The sequence below is a fragment of the Lactuca saligna genome, chromosome 6 (genome assembly GCF_052625555.1).
Source record: "Lactuca saligna cultivar CGN05327 chromosome 6, ASM5262555v1, whole genome shotgun sequence".
NCBI classification, from domain to species: Eukaryota; Viridiplantae; Streptophyta; class Magnoliopsida; order Asterales; family Asteraceae; genus Lactuca; species Lactuca saligna.
Genome location: NC_136422.1, coordinates 65,289,731 through 65,306,223, shown reverse-complemented (window position 1 = coordinate 65,306,223; position 16,493 = coordinate 65,289,731). Strand labels below are relative to the sequence as shown.

Genomic DNA, 16,493 nt, shown 5'->3' with positions numbered 1-16,493 from the left:
GGACCTGGTGGAGTCGAAGCAGTTCTTGAGGAAAGTACGGATAGATGTGGAAGGTAGTATGGGCCCGTACTACTGAAAGCGGAGGATCCATACTCGATCCAGGAAAGACCGAGACGAGACCGAGGATCTGGTAGTGAGTGTGTTTGGTCTCGCAGCAGTGATGAGTATTCTGATAGTTATTGTGTTATGTTTTCAGCATGGTGACATTACGAGAGGGGCCAGTGGGCGGATCAGGTGCCGGAGAGGGATCATGCTTAGGTTCAGGGACCGAGCAGCTCGAGGAGCGTATGAGAGAGTTTATATCAACAGAGGTTACGCACATCATACTAGACTAGACTCTTGTGATATTTGGCACGGTCAAGGAGGGTATACTGGAGATTTTGGATGAGAGTCTGGGAGCCTTCCGTACCGAGATGATGGATTTGATGGGAGCACGTACTTTGACATTCTGAGAGTTCAGGGCTTGCGGGGAACCAAATTATCATGGGGGTAGGGACCCTATTGCTAGCAGCAGATGGTTGGCTGATGTTGCCAACGCAATCCGTACGAGCCGGTGTCCTGAGGGGGACAAGGTCAGACTCGCCTCCTGTCTACTGAAGGATAGAGCGAGGGATTGGTGGGAGGAGATTGGTCATGCCATTGTTGATGATGTTGCGTTGGATGCAATGACATGGAGCGATTTCTCAGCTAGGTTTAGGGCTGATTTTTCACCGATTATTGAGGTGCAACAGTTGGCACGGGAGTTTCAGGATTTGACGCAGACTACTGAGACTGTGGCGGAGATCACTGCCAAGTTCAGGGAGAGGGCCCTTCTTGTTCCACAGTATGTCGCGGATGAGGAGATGAAGAAGGCCCGATATCACGAGATGTTGAGGGATGACATCAGGCAGTTCGTGAGCAGGTCCAGCTGTAAAACGTTGGAAGATATGATTACGCGGGCTAGAGAGAGAGAGAAATTGATTTGGAGCAGATCCAGAAGAGGAAGCCAGATGAGGTTCAGATAGCCACAGGTTCGGGCAAAAGGCCCAAGGGATCGGATTCGAGATCGAGGGATTATCAGGACCACGGTTGGTGCGGGAAGTGTGGCAGGATGCACGGGGGTGCGTGCAGGAGTGGTAGCAGTGGTGAGTCTGGCTGCTTCAAGTGCGGTTGGACTGGTCATTTTAGCAGGGATTGCACTGTTACCACCACTGAGGGATCAAAATTGATATGTTTTAACTGCAATCAGCGGGGCCACAAGAAGGCCCAGTGCCCCAGTTTGCTTCCGGCAGGATGGGTGATGGCACCTACCCCTGTAAGTTTGAGGATCACAGACGACCGTCAGGGCCGTGCAGAGGCGCTTGCGGTAGGAGGCAGGGCTTTTCAGATGACTACCTTGGGGACGCGAGCAACATCAGACGTTGCAGGTATACGACTTCCGTTTTCCGTTCTTTTATTTGTGCATGATTATATTGTTATAGTTCTGCATCATTATCGATATGAGTATTTTAATTTTGTGCGACTTGCTTGTGATCGAGTTATATGCCATCTGCATACCTTGGATATTTGAATGATAGTTAAGGGATGGGCTCTATTGGAGAAGGATACTTAGGAAGCAGTAGTTGTAGCATGTCTGGGAGGGGCTTGGTGTGTCTTGCTAGTTCGGAGCCGTATAGTTTTAGAAATGGACTGGTTATATCCCTAGCTATGGTAAGCTTGGGGTTCCTCAGCAGATTGATTATGGAATGGTAGCAAGGATTAAGATTTCTTTTCGAGCATTAAGCAACAAGGTGTAAGCACGATCGAAGTGGGGGAGAATCCTTCGAGTGTACAAGGATAAGAGCATGTAGATCCAAAATGAGTACGATCTCTGAGAAGGAAAGGGAGTGGCACAACGTTTGATGGGTTGAGGATTTTAGGGTTGGGAGTCTGAGAAACTCCCCATCAATTAGTGCGCGTAATGGTGATGGTTAGTGCGTGGTTGGGAATTCAGGTTGGAGGATCGCCTGTAGGACTCGAGTGAGTCGGAATGAGGATCTTGAGAACTGTTAGCCTGGGGTACTTTCGTATTAGCAGTAAGTGGTGGAAAATGTTGTAAGACTACGGGGCATCCGTAGCATTCACTAGCAGTCAGTGGTGGAAGGTGTTGTAAGACTACGGGTAAGCCATAGCATTCCATAGTAGCTTCGTTAGCGGAGTTGGGGCAAGGCCCTTATCTCCTAGTGATCAGATAGGGATCAGGAATGGGTAGTGGATGAGAATAGTAGGGAGCTTGCTTGTATAGCCCTAGAGAGGTGAGACCTTGGGACAGGCCGCTTCAGGATGTAGTTGGGTGAGATCCGTGGGCGAGGCCTGTATGAGAGTAGCAGTATAGGTGAGACCTAAGAGCAGAGTTGCTCAGTAGTATGGTTAGGTGAGACCCGTGGGCGAGGCTCGTGTGAGAGTGGTTAGACAAGTGAGACTAGAAGGATAAAGGCGGGTGAGACCCGTGGGCGAGGCCCGTGAGTTTTAGTAACACAGGTGGCACCTGGTAAGGACCTTAGTGTTATTATAGGGGATCGAGGATCCCAGGATTGTAGTGCCAGAATGGAAGAATAGATTGAGCAGTTATAGGTAGTCGAAGTTTCTTTGAAAGTCGCTGGGAGCGGCTAGGAGTTATGTTAGGACTAGCGACCGGTAGGAGCCGGTAATCCAGATATTGATAGATTGGTAGGGACCAGAGTGGTCTCGGTTCATCCGGATTATAGATAAGGAATAGCAAAAATTTTCAGTCAGTAGCAGTGCTGGTAAGCAGTATATGGTGGAATTCAGTTAGCTGATCGTGGGGTGCTCGGCACCAAATTATAGTAGGGAGAAATGCCCAGTGGATATTGGCGGTAATGACCCGTACTGGAGGTAGCCGGAGTAATGGATTTGGTGAAGGATAAGACCTTCACAGTGACAAAGGAAATAGTTGGTTATGGAACATTACCTTGGGAAGGCAAGAAAACGCACAAGGATAGGGGGTGAACCCCTATGGGTCCAGTGCAGTATTCAGAGAGTACCAGAAGGATTGTCAGTTGAGTAAGTTGTGTTTCCAGAATGTTCAGGGTCAGGGTTGACCCGAGATTATTATCCGCAAGGATTATGGTTAGTCAGAATGACCGGGTGGAAGGCCGTCGAAGGTAGCCAACGAATGTTAGGACTACCAAACAGAGTGTTGAAAGCAGATTGCGGGGCGATTGGCCATAGAGAAACTTCGAGGATGAAGTTTAGTTTAAGTGGGGGAGAGTTGTAACACCCATAATCAGAAAGACCAAAAAAGGAAAGAAAACCCTAAGTTAAAAATCCAACTCATCGAGTCCAAGGAGGAACTCGGCGAGTCCAAGCGGGATCCGGGTCGAGGAGTAAGTGACCGACTCGACGAGTCGGAGAATGGACTCGGCGAATCTGGTCTGAAGAGGGAAACCCTAAATCCATGACTTTGTGCACTATTTAAGCACCTCATTCTCTTCCTTAGGGTTCCTTTACACCTCTTTTCATCCAGAACATCGAATCCTAGCCACCATATCCGTTTTTGAGCACGATCTAACCTTGGTGTTGTGATTTGAAGTTTGGAAGAGAAGGAAGTTCATAGTGGTGCAAGAGGAAACCTTGGATCCAGAGTTGGGGTGACTTTTCAGAGCATTTGAAGGTAAGAAGTCATTACCTTCACTCCTTTGCTCATAGTTTCCTTTTTGTCATGAGATTTGGGGATTTTTTGCCTTGGACTTGGCGAGTTAGGTAGCGAACCCCTAACCTTTCAAGTTAAGACTCGAATCAGTGAGTCGAGTGGAGACTCAATGAGTTGGACAGGACATGACTCGGAAATCGGTGGACTCGGCGAATCATGGTTGACTCGGCGAGTCGAGTCGCGAATGGAAGGACTCTGAGCATATGAACTCGGTGAGTCAGTAGGTAGAATCGGCGAGTAGGGTTGACCTGGAAGGTTGAATTTGACCAGGACTTTGACTTTGATCAGAGTTGACTTAGTTGACTTTCGGGGGACAGTTAGACTAAGTGTTGCATTGGTATTGGTAGCTCGGGGAGCTAGTGGAATAGGAGTTCAGAGAGTTGTCGGACAGTAGCTAGAGGGGTTATCAGCAAGTTCAGCAAGCGCAGGTGAGTTTCCCTTTATGTGAATGGGTCTAAGGCCACAATGCCGACCCATGTAGTTATGAGTAGAAGAGCCGAGGGTTAGCCCCAGACACAATATGCTAGTATGACATTCAGGATGAGGTCCCATGATAGCGGGCGGGTGCCCAAGGAATGGTTTATATGATAGTTTATACTTGTTGTCCGTGTGATACATGTATGCGCCTGGTAGGGAGGTGAGTGTGGGCGAGGTCCCGTAACTCACCAATAGCAGAGTGTGGGTGGTGTTCCACATCTCATTAGCAGCAGATCAGGGGTGAGGCCCAAGTTAGGGAAAGAGTGAGTGTGGGCTGGGCCCGTACCTCACTATCAGTAGGGGCATGGACGGGGTTCCATGACCCATCAGTAGCAGGACAAGGGCGAGGCCCAAGATAAGCGAGGCTTCAGGATATGATTTGTTAGTACATCTTAGTTTATGTGTTGTGATATGCTTATGTGTTAGTATATGCTAGCGGGCGAGGCCCAGTGACAGGCGAGGCCTAAGCAAAATAGATTTGTGTCCGAGTGGGGCTCGAAGCCAGGCAGGCCTGGAGCGGCGGGGCCGTTGTAGCGGGCGAGGACTGAGGTAAGTGGGTGAGGCCCAAAATAGCGGGTGTGACCCAGTATGTGCAATATGTGGTTATGCATGGTATGTGGTAGGTTGGGGAACTCACTAAGCTTTGTGCTTACGGTTTTCAGTTTTGGTTTCAGGTACTTCCGGTAGCAGAGGGAAGAGCTCGGGGTGATCGCATGGCACACACCATAGATTAGACAACCTGGGAATGTTTTACTCTGATAATGAACACATGTTTTGGAAATTAATACTCTGATTATGTTATGGATTCATAATTATGTTTTAAGTAATGTTTTACGAAAGAAATTTTCAGTCTTGAATTTTGGGACGTTACAGTATATTTGTTTTAATTTGGTGAAGAACTGGTGATTAGGTTTATATCTAATACTCTATACCCTTTGCTTATGCTAATCTGTGCATATGAAACATAATTTGGCATAAAAAGTATTATCAATATTCGTTTTGTGAGACTTTCTACTGTTGATAAGGTAATATTCTCAAAATCCACATTTGAGAATATTTTGAGAGAATTTATTTCAATTATTATCCTCAAATTCAACAATACATCTCTATGGAGCTCCATATTAGACTCATTAACTAAAATCGACTCATTTATTGAAAAATCTCAAGATTCTAAGAAAATGCCAAGTTTTTATGCTAGTATTGTAGATAAAATGGTGGATTTATTGGCTTCTGATGATTCAAAAATGCCCTTGTCACTCAAAGTGAAATCAGTATCTGAAATTGGCATGATTAATTTAAAATATATGATGAAGATTGTTCAAGAATTGAACAAAACTATCATTACAAGTTTATATAAATCTTGGGTATATTTCAATATTTCATGGATTAATTAGTATTCTACTTTACAATAATGGGAATTGCTTGTTAAACTTTATTAATGGATTTTAATTTTCTTATAGATTGATGGAAACTCAAAGTCAGTTGAACATGCAATGATTCTTTTGAAATGTTATGATGATAAGATACTTCCATGGTATGTTCTTTATGCTTATTTTGGTTTCTAGATTTTTTTTTAAATAACATGAATTGATTATGTAATAACTAGGTTTCAGAATATCAAAGATTCTGATGATCTGGCTATAAATTTTGCATTAAAGATTTGGGATGAAATTGAAGACAACACACTTTTCTATGACACCCTTGTGGAAAAAGTGAGTCTTTTTTTGTTCAAATTGCAAGAACACCTTCATACAATCAAATTTTTATGATAATGTTGAATAATTTCAAGGGCAAATCACAAAAAAAAAAGATAATCTTTGTTATATTTTGTGCAGTTTTATATTCTAACCATTGTTACTTTATTTACCCAATCAAACCATAAAGATTTCAGGTATTTTCTAAAGGTTTAATCTCAAAAAAGACCTTGTATTTTGTGTTTTTTCCGAATTAAACATCAAACTTTTTTTGTGCCTGAAAGACCTTGTATTTTTTTTTATTTTTTTTCTGAGACATCCCTCAACTTTGTATTTTTTTTTCCGAAAAAAACCCTCAAACTTAATGTTTCCAAATAAACCCTCAACTTTTTTTATTTTTTCTCGAAAAAACCCTCACATTTTACAAGAAGAAAAATGACTAAAAGGGCCAGATTGGAAAAAATGAAAAAAAATACAAGGCCTTTTTTCTGGCAAAAAAAAAGCTTGAGGTTTAATCCGAAAAAACACAAAATATAAGATCTTTTTTGAGATTCACCATTTTCTAAATTAACCTTTCATTAGGTCAAAATAGTTAATTTAGAAAAATGTCAAAGAACGAAGTGAACAATATATGAACTACATGTGATTCACATTTAAATCACATGTTATTCACATATAAACCATATGTTATTCACATATGAATCACATATAATTCATATATAAATCACATGTTATTCACATATAAATCACATGTGAATCACATATAATTCACATATAAATCACATGTTATTCACATGTAAATCACATGTTATTCACATATGAATCATATATAATTCATATATGAATTACATGTGATTCACATGTAATTCACATATAAATTATATGTGATTCACATGTAAATCACATATGAATTACATGTGATTCACATATGAATTATATACGATTCACATGTAAATCATATGTAATTCACATATGAATTTCATGTGATTCACATGTAAATCATATATGTATTTTTGTGAGTGTTTTGCATCATTTTTTTTTTGTAGATTTGGAAGAATTTGTGGTGAATATTGAAGAGATGAAAAATGATAAATTGAAAAAAAATATAGAAATATTGATAAGAAGACATGAAAACGCTTTGAAATTTTGTAGCATTTTTTTTTGTTTTTGTTATTTTATATTGTATCGAATAAAATACTTATTGTATTGTGTTTATACATTAGTAAATAAGATTAGTTTTCTTATAATTTCTTTACAAATATTATATAATATATGAAATATGCATATATGCACTTGTAAAAATATGCCTAAATGTACAAAAAATATGCATATATGCACCTGAAAAATATGCCTAAATGTACAAAAAATATGCATATATGCACCTGAAAAATATGCCTAAATGTACCAAAAATATGCATATATGCACCTGAAAAAGCAGTTTTATCTTTTATTGAAAAAATTGTAGTTTTTTTTGAAGAAAAATGCAGTTTTTTTATTTTTATATTTTTGAAAAAATTATAATTTTTTGCAATTGTTTTTTGAAAACATTACAGTTTTTTTTAAAATAATTTTAAATTATTTTATTTTTAATTTTTTTTATTAATGTTTCCAATAACACAAAAAAGTTAAACATTAAATGAGATTGGTATGATTACGATCATGACCTTATTGAATTAGTTTTGATCTAACGTTCCACGTTTAGTTCTCGGGTTCTCGGAAAACTATGAGTTTTCAACCGATCTCACCTATATATATATATATATATATATATATATATATATATATATATATATATATATATATATATATATATATATATATATGGGAAAAGTGAGTATGAGACTGTAATACATGCAACCTTAGGTGTGGAACCTTCATAACGCTGTCATTTTGCTTTAAATTATTAACCCACCGCATGAATTCCTTGTTTTCTACTTGATCCCTAATTTTTCATTAATTATCAATTCTTTTTTTATTACTGATTATCAATGTTTATCTCTTTTCTATCTATTTCTTCCTTGTTATTGCTATCATCATATGGCTCTTAATCCTCCTATTCTTCCTTAAGAACCATATGGGTTGGGGACAAAATGATTACATGTTTAGCTTCTCCCGTTTTCGTCGTATTGCTCCCCAATTGCTATCTTATATAAGCAAATAAATCCTATATTCGATTCCTTCATTTTCAATTTGACTTTTATTTCTGCTTAGTCGGTTCCCCCTAAAGGTGAACGTTTTCAACGTATCTTTCTTTCTTCCCTTGTTCCGATTCTAGGATTTTGGATGTTGAAAGATAAGACGCAGGTCCCCAATCCATTTCTTTGCCATTTGATTTGAACTTTGTTTTTCATGTTCCAGTGGGTAATATACTAATATATTATAGTAGATTAACTTAGTTGTGGTTTGAATAAGTTGCAAAAATTTGCAATAGCATGTCAAATTTTTATTTAAATTATATAAAAGTTGTATTAGATTGAATGACTTGTACACTGGAAGAAGTCAAGTGACAATATATGTCTCATAGTTCTTGCTTATCGGAATGCTCAATAGGTGTTTGATGTAATGTCTAAATGAATTAAGCCACTAAAAATACACAATATAAAAGTTTATTATTTATGTAAGGTGCATTTAGTTGAATTTATCCATCTCTTAAAAGAAATAAGCCACAAAAACATGAAGGTTAAAAGTTTGCAATGTATATTTCAATATGTTAGTTGTATGTATATGCTATTTAAAACTTTTTCAATTTCTATGACAGTTAAGGATGCTTATGGACGGAAGATTATGCAAGAATTTAGGATGTTTGACAAATGGCCAGCTACAAGAAGAATGGACAAAGATTAGACTATGAAAGACCAACAACTGAAGCTAGCAACTGATCGTCAGAGTACCAACTCATAGCAACCCAATTTTGGCTACTTTGAATTTTTTAGTTGGTGGATTATTATTTTTTAGCGTGGATTTTTAGAACTTTAAACCATTTGCTAAATTCTATCTTTTAGTTGGTCATTTCTAAGTTGAGTTCTTTTCGTTTCGGGGATTGTATAAACCAATTTTTAAGATGTTTCTTCTCTTGTTAATTTTCTTAGGTGTTTTAATTGTAAATCTATATTTTTTGGGACAGGTAGCTCAGAATATTGTATTTAGTTCTGATAACAAAGACCACATTATTTGTTATGTAAATTGTTATAACATTCTTACTTGTATGAATTTTGATATATATTCAAATATTTCAGTTTCATAGTTTTGTCAATTTATTAAAGTATCATATAACATATCCCTGCAAATTTATTCTTTAAATATTATTAAAATTACTAATAAATACATTCAAATGTCATAAGGCGACTTTGAAAGTATATTTCAGTTTCATAGTTTTGTCAATTTATTAAAGTATCATATAACATATCCCTGCAAATTTATTCTTTAAATATTATTAAAATTACTAATAAATACATTCAAATGTCATAAGGCGACTTTGAAAGTAACTTTTGTAAGCATTTATAAAGTTAAAAAAACCATCATCTAAGAAACAATCACATACATTAACTATAATAATTTAATCTATATTTACATCAAGAGATAAAAACCATTAAACGAAATCCCAGTTGCATTCATTCATTAATATTCCATGTTTCTAAAAGCTTTCAATGGATTAATATAGATATTAAAGTTGCATAAATTAACCAAAATTTTTTTGTAAGCTCTCTCTAAGGAAAAAAATAATGGTGTATGATGTAAACCGATGCATCTATAATGAGCAGAAACCAAACACAAGATGCACGACATCCTCCCAGCATCAACAAGCAACACATGAAGTCACCAAAAAGAACCCATCCACTTGATTACACATTTTCATCACTATTTTTCTGCTACAAATTCATCCACCTGATAATAATTAATATAAGTATGACGCAATGAAATCATGAATAATCAAATAAATATTATGGTTACCTTTCTTTTTGGACAACCAGTGGCGTAATGACCTAGTCCTTGGCAATAAGAACATGTTCTCTTTTTCTTCACGTTCTCTAAAGAAGACTTAATTCTAGTTGCATTTTTAGGACGCCCTTTCATATTTGTCGGAGCAATAGGATCCCAAATAGATACAGATAATTGAGGCATTATATCTACTTGAGAAATTCCCATGTAACGATCTTGAGACACATTCTCAAATGCTTTAGGCTTTTTTCCGAATCTTTTGATCTTCTAAAAATTTTATCACGGAACTATTGAATTTTTCTATCTTTGTAAGGGAGTCACTTGCTTGTTCGATTGCTTTATCACAATTTGAACGAACACACCATAAAGTTAAGGCACTAACTCCATTTTCACAATTCACATCTTCAAGTCCAATGCTGTTAGTATCCACCTTATACCTAGCACTAAGTGTCCACCTTGGTAAAATATAGTGACCAGGAAGATTTTCAACATGTCTTTTCTTCATCACGTAAAGGCTATGCTTACATAATATTCCATATGTTTCATACTTAGCACATGAACACGTGGCATTCACATGATCCATAAAATGAAAGATAACAATTCTCCAATGTCTTTTATCAATATCCATTTGCCCAACCCTATATTTGATTTCTTATGTGGTTTTACTTAAAGTCTCATGAGTTAAATTACAATTAGCTTCTATCCATTCTTTTTTGAATACCTCAAAAAAATTTCTCGTATAAAACTGGCCTGCTTTTGCTTCTATCGGATGAACAGAAGAAAGGATCGGATTGGAGTTCATGGTCTTAAAGTCTTCATCTTCTTCGGCAGCCCTTCGAGAGTCAGCTGCTTTATCATATTGGAGTACAAATTCATTCAACATGGTCTTGGAATTAACAAATCCATCAAAAAATGAATGAATGCTCTCGCTTCTTCCACTCGTAGTCATACCAGCAAAGAAAACATCTTTCAAGAAAGCTTTGGCCTAGTGTATTCGTTGGTTATACATATCGGTTATCCAACTGTTAGTTTCGATGTTATACTTACCACGTAAAACTTCCCAATTGGTTTCAAATTCTTCGGTTGTATCACTCTTTACCCACTGTCTATAAGATTCTTTGAAATCACTATAACGGGTTATAAGTGGTTGAAGATGTTCTAATTCATGCTTCTTAATGTGCCATGCACAATAGCGATGACGGGTGTTTGGAAACACTTTCTTGATTGCATTACCCATAGCTTTATCCTAGTCTGTTATCATTGCCACCGGATACTTGCGAAAAATGCAGTTTAAGAAATGCTCAAATAGCCATCGAAAAGTTTCTTCTTTTTCATTTTCTAACAATGCACCACCAAACAGTATAGACTGACCATGATGGTTCACACCAATAAATGGAGCAAATGACATCTTAAATTTGTTGGTCATGTATATGACATCAAACACAACGACGTCCCCAAATTTAGTATATGCCTCTCGTGATCTTCCATCAGCCTAAAAAACATTTTTAGGAGACCCTTCATCAAACAAATCCATAACAAAATACTGGTTACTGTCTATTAATGCTTTATCTTGAAAATGTTTGATCAACCCATAGAACTCTTTACCTTTATATTGTTTTTGTTGCTCTGATAAAACATCATCACATTGCTTTGACGTAACATTGGTATCATATGGAGTTTTCATTGTATTTACAACCTTTTTGATTTGATAAGGCCTTAACCCTGATTGACCTAGTTCCACCATAAGAGACTTGCATGCCATTGAGCGGTGTATTTTCCCATGAGAACGATGTTTCATTACTTTGGTAGGAGTTGTACTCAAATTGTGATTGTGTGTGTCGTTAAACACATCGACAAACCATTCACTATCTTTTCCTTTTGATATCCGGAGCATTGCTTTACATCCAGTCCTCAAATTTCTACGACGTTTCTTAGCAACTCCACATAAACTATTACCTTTCAAACTTTTAAAGCATTGTTTATTACACACATAGCTCTTCTGATAAGGCTCATTTGTGGTTTTATTTTTAAAGCTCCAATGAACACCAATACCAAATCCATGTAGAAAGGCATATTGGTTATAAAATGTATATGCATCCTTAGGTGTACTGAAAACCTTCCCCATAATACTTAGATCCTTAGCTTCATCTTCATCATATGCAAGATTCACAATATCGTCATTTACTTTTTCAGATTCAAATGTTGATTCCAAAGAAACATTTGCATCTATATCTTCGATTGTATGTGTTACAAACGACTGATTAGCTACTGGGTTTTCAAAATCCATGATCTTAACTTTTTATAGGTGTCCGATGTTATTGAATCAAATTAAACCTAAAACAGAGAACTGAGTAAGTTAATATGAAAAAAAGTTAATAACTTTTTTAACAGCATGTTGGTACCTGGTAACTTTGATAACCCACAAAATTAATAAGGATGAATGATAAAACAACGCTCTATGTAGGTTAGTCTAGTAAAAAAAATATTAGTGATCACAGAATTCAAAGTTGAGAAGGAAAGGTGGGTAAAATTGATAAGGAACCACAATAACAAAGAAAATTAAATTAATTCATACCTGGTCGCTTGGATTAAACGATGCAATTGAGGATCATGAAATATAGAATAGAGAAATATGTAGGTTACTCGAATAAAAAAATTATGGATACTAGAAATCGAAGTTGAGAAAGAATTATGGGTAAAAGTGAGATGAATTTTGTAATATTGGTAGGATCTCATGGGAGCCGAAAATAAAGAGAAAAATAATATAAAAATTTATAGATGCCTAAAATAAGTGAATGTAGGTGAATTCATTTTCATCCAATGCACGTGATAATTAATGAAACATTGGGGCTCTGGAAGAAAACAAGGAATTCATGCGGTGGGTAAAAAAGCTATTAAAACAAAACGACAGCGTTATGAATGTTCCACACCTAAAGTTGCATGTATTACAGCCTCATATTCACTTTTCTATATATATATATATATATATATATATATATATATATATATATATATATATATATATATATATATATATATACTATAATAAATGAAAGTTTTTTTGTCACATGTCCTCTTCTTATTCATTTGGACACATGACATTTTCTAGAATTTTTAAATTTTTTATTTTCCACTTGTCATTTTATTGTATTTTTCATTTTATTAAATTAAAATTCCATATTTAATGAGTAAGGTAATATATATGTAAAGTATTTATTAGAAAAAGTTTATATATATGTAATGTATTCAATACATTAAAGTCTCATTAAATCTTAATTATTCAAATTTTTCTTATTTTTCTTATAAATTCAAACTTTTCAAATTGTTAAAATTTTATATATATATTTTTAATTAAACCCATGTATTACATGGGTATTAAACCTAGTATATATATATATATATATATATATATATATATATATATATATATATATATATATATATATATATATATATCGTGTGATCCATTATTTTACATTTTAAATTTATTTAGTATGATATTATTAGGTGTCCTTTAATATATGGTCTAATCGGGTCCAAAGAAAAGCCAATTGATATGTTTTATAAGTATCAGAAAATGGGAGACTTGGTCCAACATATGACTCGGTCCATATCCAACCTTTTCAATTGAAAAAAAAAGGACTTCCCAATTTTCTCTTTTGGCAAAACAAAAAAGGGGGGCGGGCTTGTTCCTCCCAGCTTCACTTTCCACTCGATTTCTTCCCCCCGACGAATCAACAGGAGCACGCTACTTCCAATAACCAGGTACTTTCTCTTCCTTTTTGTTCCTGATTTTTATTCCATACCGAGAATTCGAGTTTATTTCTATTTCGATTTATGAGTTTTCTTCCTTGTTGCCCTGTGATTTTCCCATCGTATGTCTGGGTTGTTGGTGATAAATAACAATTAACTTCTGAGTTTTTATCTGAGGTTTTCGTTATGCTTGTTGTTGCTGTGATTTTATTTCGATTGTTCTTGTTTTGTTCATGTTTTTGGCTGTTGCTGTGATTTATTTTTTATAGATGATATGTGCCTTGTTATGTGTATGTTGTGATTTAGTTTTTTGTTTTTTACATTAAATCCTTTTCTATGATTTCTTTTCTTGCTAAATTGTTAAATGATAAATGTCTTGTTATCTGGCTTTTGTAAATAAGAAGTTTTCAATGGAGACAATCCAGCCAAATGTTCCCAAGTACTTGCAAAATTTTGAAGTGTCCAAAGAGTGCAATGATCTGATTTCCTCCTTGCCCAAAAATAGAGGATGGGTTGTACCCATCATGTACCAATACCAAGGTTTTTGGCATCATACTTGGCAGCTCCAAGGAGTTCTAGCATTTCAAAAACATTTTCTTGCACAAGACACCGATATTCTTCTCGTTACAGCTCCAAAATCTGGCACCACCTGGTTAAAGGCAATTTCTTTTGCTATCATTAACCGAATTCAATATCCTATCGCTTCCACAGACCACCCTTTACTCAAAAACAATTCCCATGTAGTTGTGCCTTTCGTGGAACAGGTCTATGCTGATAACTCTAATCCCGACTTCTTTGAGACACCTCCTAGACTCTTTGCCACTCACGTGCCTTATGTTTCACTACCTGAATCCATCCACAATTCCAAGGTGAAGATCGTTTATATGTGTCGAAACCCAAAAGACTTATTTATTTCTGCTTTTCACTTTACAAACAAGTTGAGGCCCGAACATATGGGGACGAATTCCATGGAAGAGATGTTTGATTTGTTTTGTAAAGGAGTGTTCCTGTATGGGCCATACTGGGATCATGTGCTGGGATTTTGGAATGAGTCTCTAAAGAGGCCTAAAGAAGTGTTGTTTTTGAAGTACGAGGAGATGAAAGAGCAGCCAACTACTCAAGTAAGAAAGTTAGCAGAGTTTTATGGGTGTCCATTTACACTTGAGGAAGAGAAGGAGGGGATTGTGGATGCTATCTTAGGTTTGTGTAGCTTTGAAAGTTTGAGTAATATGGAGGTGAATAAAAAAGGATATCTGCCCACTGGTGAGATGAAGCAGGCGTACTTTCGGAAAGGTGAGGTTGGGGATTGGAAGAATCATTTGACAGCGGAGATGGCGGAAAAACTTGACTTGATCACTGAATGCAAGTTTCAAGGATCGGGATTAAAATTTTAAAGAAATAAAATATGTGAATATAAACCTTGCTTAAATAGATTGTTAAGTTTTAATATTTTCTTTTATGGGTCGTTTGGTTAAACAATATGCTTTGGTGTTATATGAATAAAAAATGCATGTATATATACCATCTAAAGATTTTATAATATTCTCAAAGATATGTAAAAAAGGCCTATATATTTGGTAACTGTTATAAATGTATACACTTAAAAAATACGACGACATTTTTATTTTATCTTCTGAAAAACTTTGTATATATTAAGTTGTTCCTGAATCTAGAATTTCCTTATATATTAAGTCAATCATTAGATTTTAATACTGCTACAAATTTAATGAGCAATATTAAGCGGTCGAAACCACCGGTTATCAAACTGTAAAAATATTTAGGTTATAACCCACAGTTGAATTTTTTTTTTTATTTTATATAAAAACAATAGAAAAAAGTAATTATTTAATCATACACATATTAAAAAAAATTATATATGGTAAATGATGTATAAATGTTAATTTATGATCCTCATGTATAACTAATATTAATAAAGGGTTACAGAAATTAAATAATATTATTTAACTTTGACTAATGATAAAGAAATAATAGTAAAATATGAAACATTTAAAGCAATATACTATTGCCCACGTATGAAAATTGGTTCTCTCGGAAACAAATCAACATTTGACAATAATTATGTTTGATTTTTATTTATGGTCATAGTAAAAAAAAACAGCAAGTGCAAACATTTGAAGTATCGTTTATGACCACTAATTCGTAAACAACCTTAAACTAAAAGTCTGATGTCTGGTATTCACTTTTTTTGTCATTGATTTTTATTCAAATAAAATCTTAGAACTTTACATTGGTATCATCATCTAAACATTAAGGTACAAATCATTATGGTTACCCCAGTACCATCTTTTAAATTTAGTCACAAACATTGCTTTCTCTTGTAAAATATCCTTACACCAATCCTTACATCACTTGGATTCGTCTCTCATCAATATTTCATCAAACGTATTATTAACATCATTTACTTTATAATGTAGCTTCCAAAAAAAAACATCATTGGTTACATATGGCTAGTAGACATCACATTGAATAAAGCCAATTGAAACAAAAACATATGACAAATAGGAAAATCCTAGATAGTTGGACGAAGCATGACATCAAAAATTAGGAATGAGAAAACCATTAACATATTTTAAAATTCTAGGATAGTAGCTTGGTTTATGCCATGAATTTGCTTTTGGATATAGTTACTGGTGTTGGAGTTTCGATTGGTAATTTACCTCTTTATCTCATTTAGATTTCAAGTTGTTACTATTTATACCGTAATATTTTGGTTCACCTGAAGGCATGAAGTCATTTCTCACTTGGGATCCAGGTTTTGCTGATTTTAACAACTTTACCCCTGAGCAATAAAGCATATTAAAGTGAATGAAATCACAAAGCAGGAACCCGAGAAGAATCCATGTATAATGATTAAACATACCTATTATAGCATTTTAGTTTGATAAGTCTTGCAAATTATAACATTGTACTTTGGTTTC

At 35.4% G+C, this 16,493-nt stretch overlaps 2 pseudogenes across 2 annotated transcripts; one reads left to right on the top strand and one right to left on the bottom strand.

Moving 5' to 3' along the window:
• Window positions 1-9,720: 9,720 nt before the first annotated feature.
• Window positions 9,721-11,953, bottom strand: LOC145002668 (protein FAR1-RELATED SEQUENCE 5-like; annotated as a pseudogene).
• A 1,454-nt stretch (window positions 11,954-13,407) lies between these two features.
• Window positions 13,408-15,078, top strand: LOC145001389 (cytosolic sulfotransferase 12 pseudogene; annotated as a pseudogene). Of its 2 annotated transcripts, none has more exons than XR_013661549.1 (2): window positions 13,408-13,566; window positions 13,959-15,078. The product of XR_013661549.1 is annotated as a cytosolic sulfotransferase 12 pseudogene, transcript variant X1 (transcript). The 2 variants fall into 2 exon arrangements; XR_013661550.1 differs by having other exon boundaries at window positions 13,409-13,566; window positions 13,956-15,078.
• The last annotated feature ends 1,415 nt before the right edge of the window (window positions 15,079-16,493 follow it).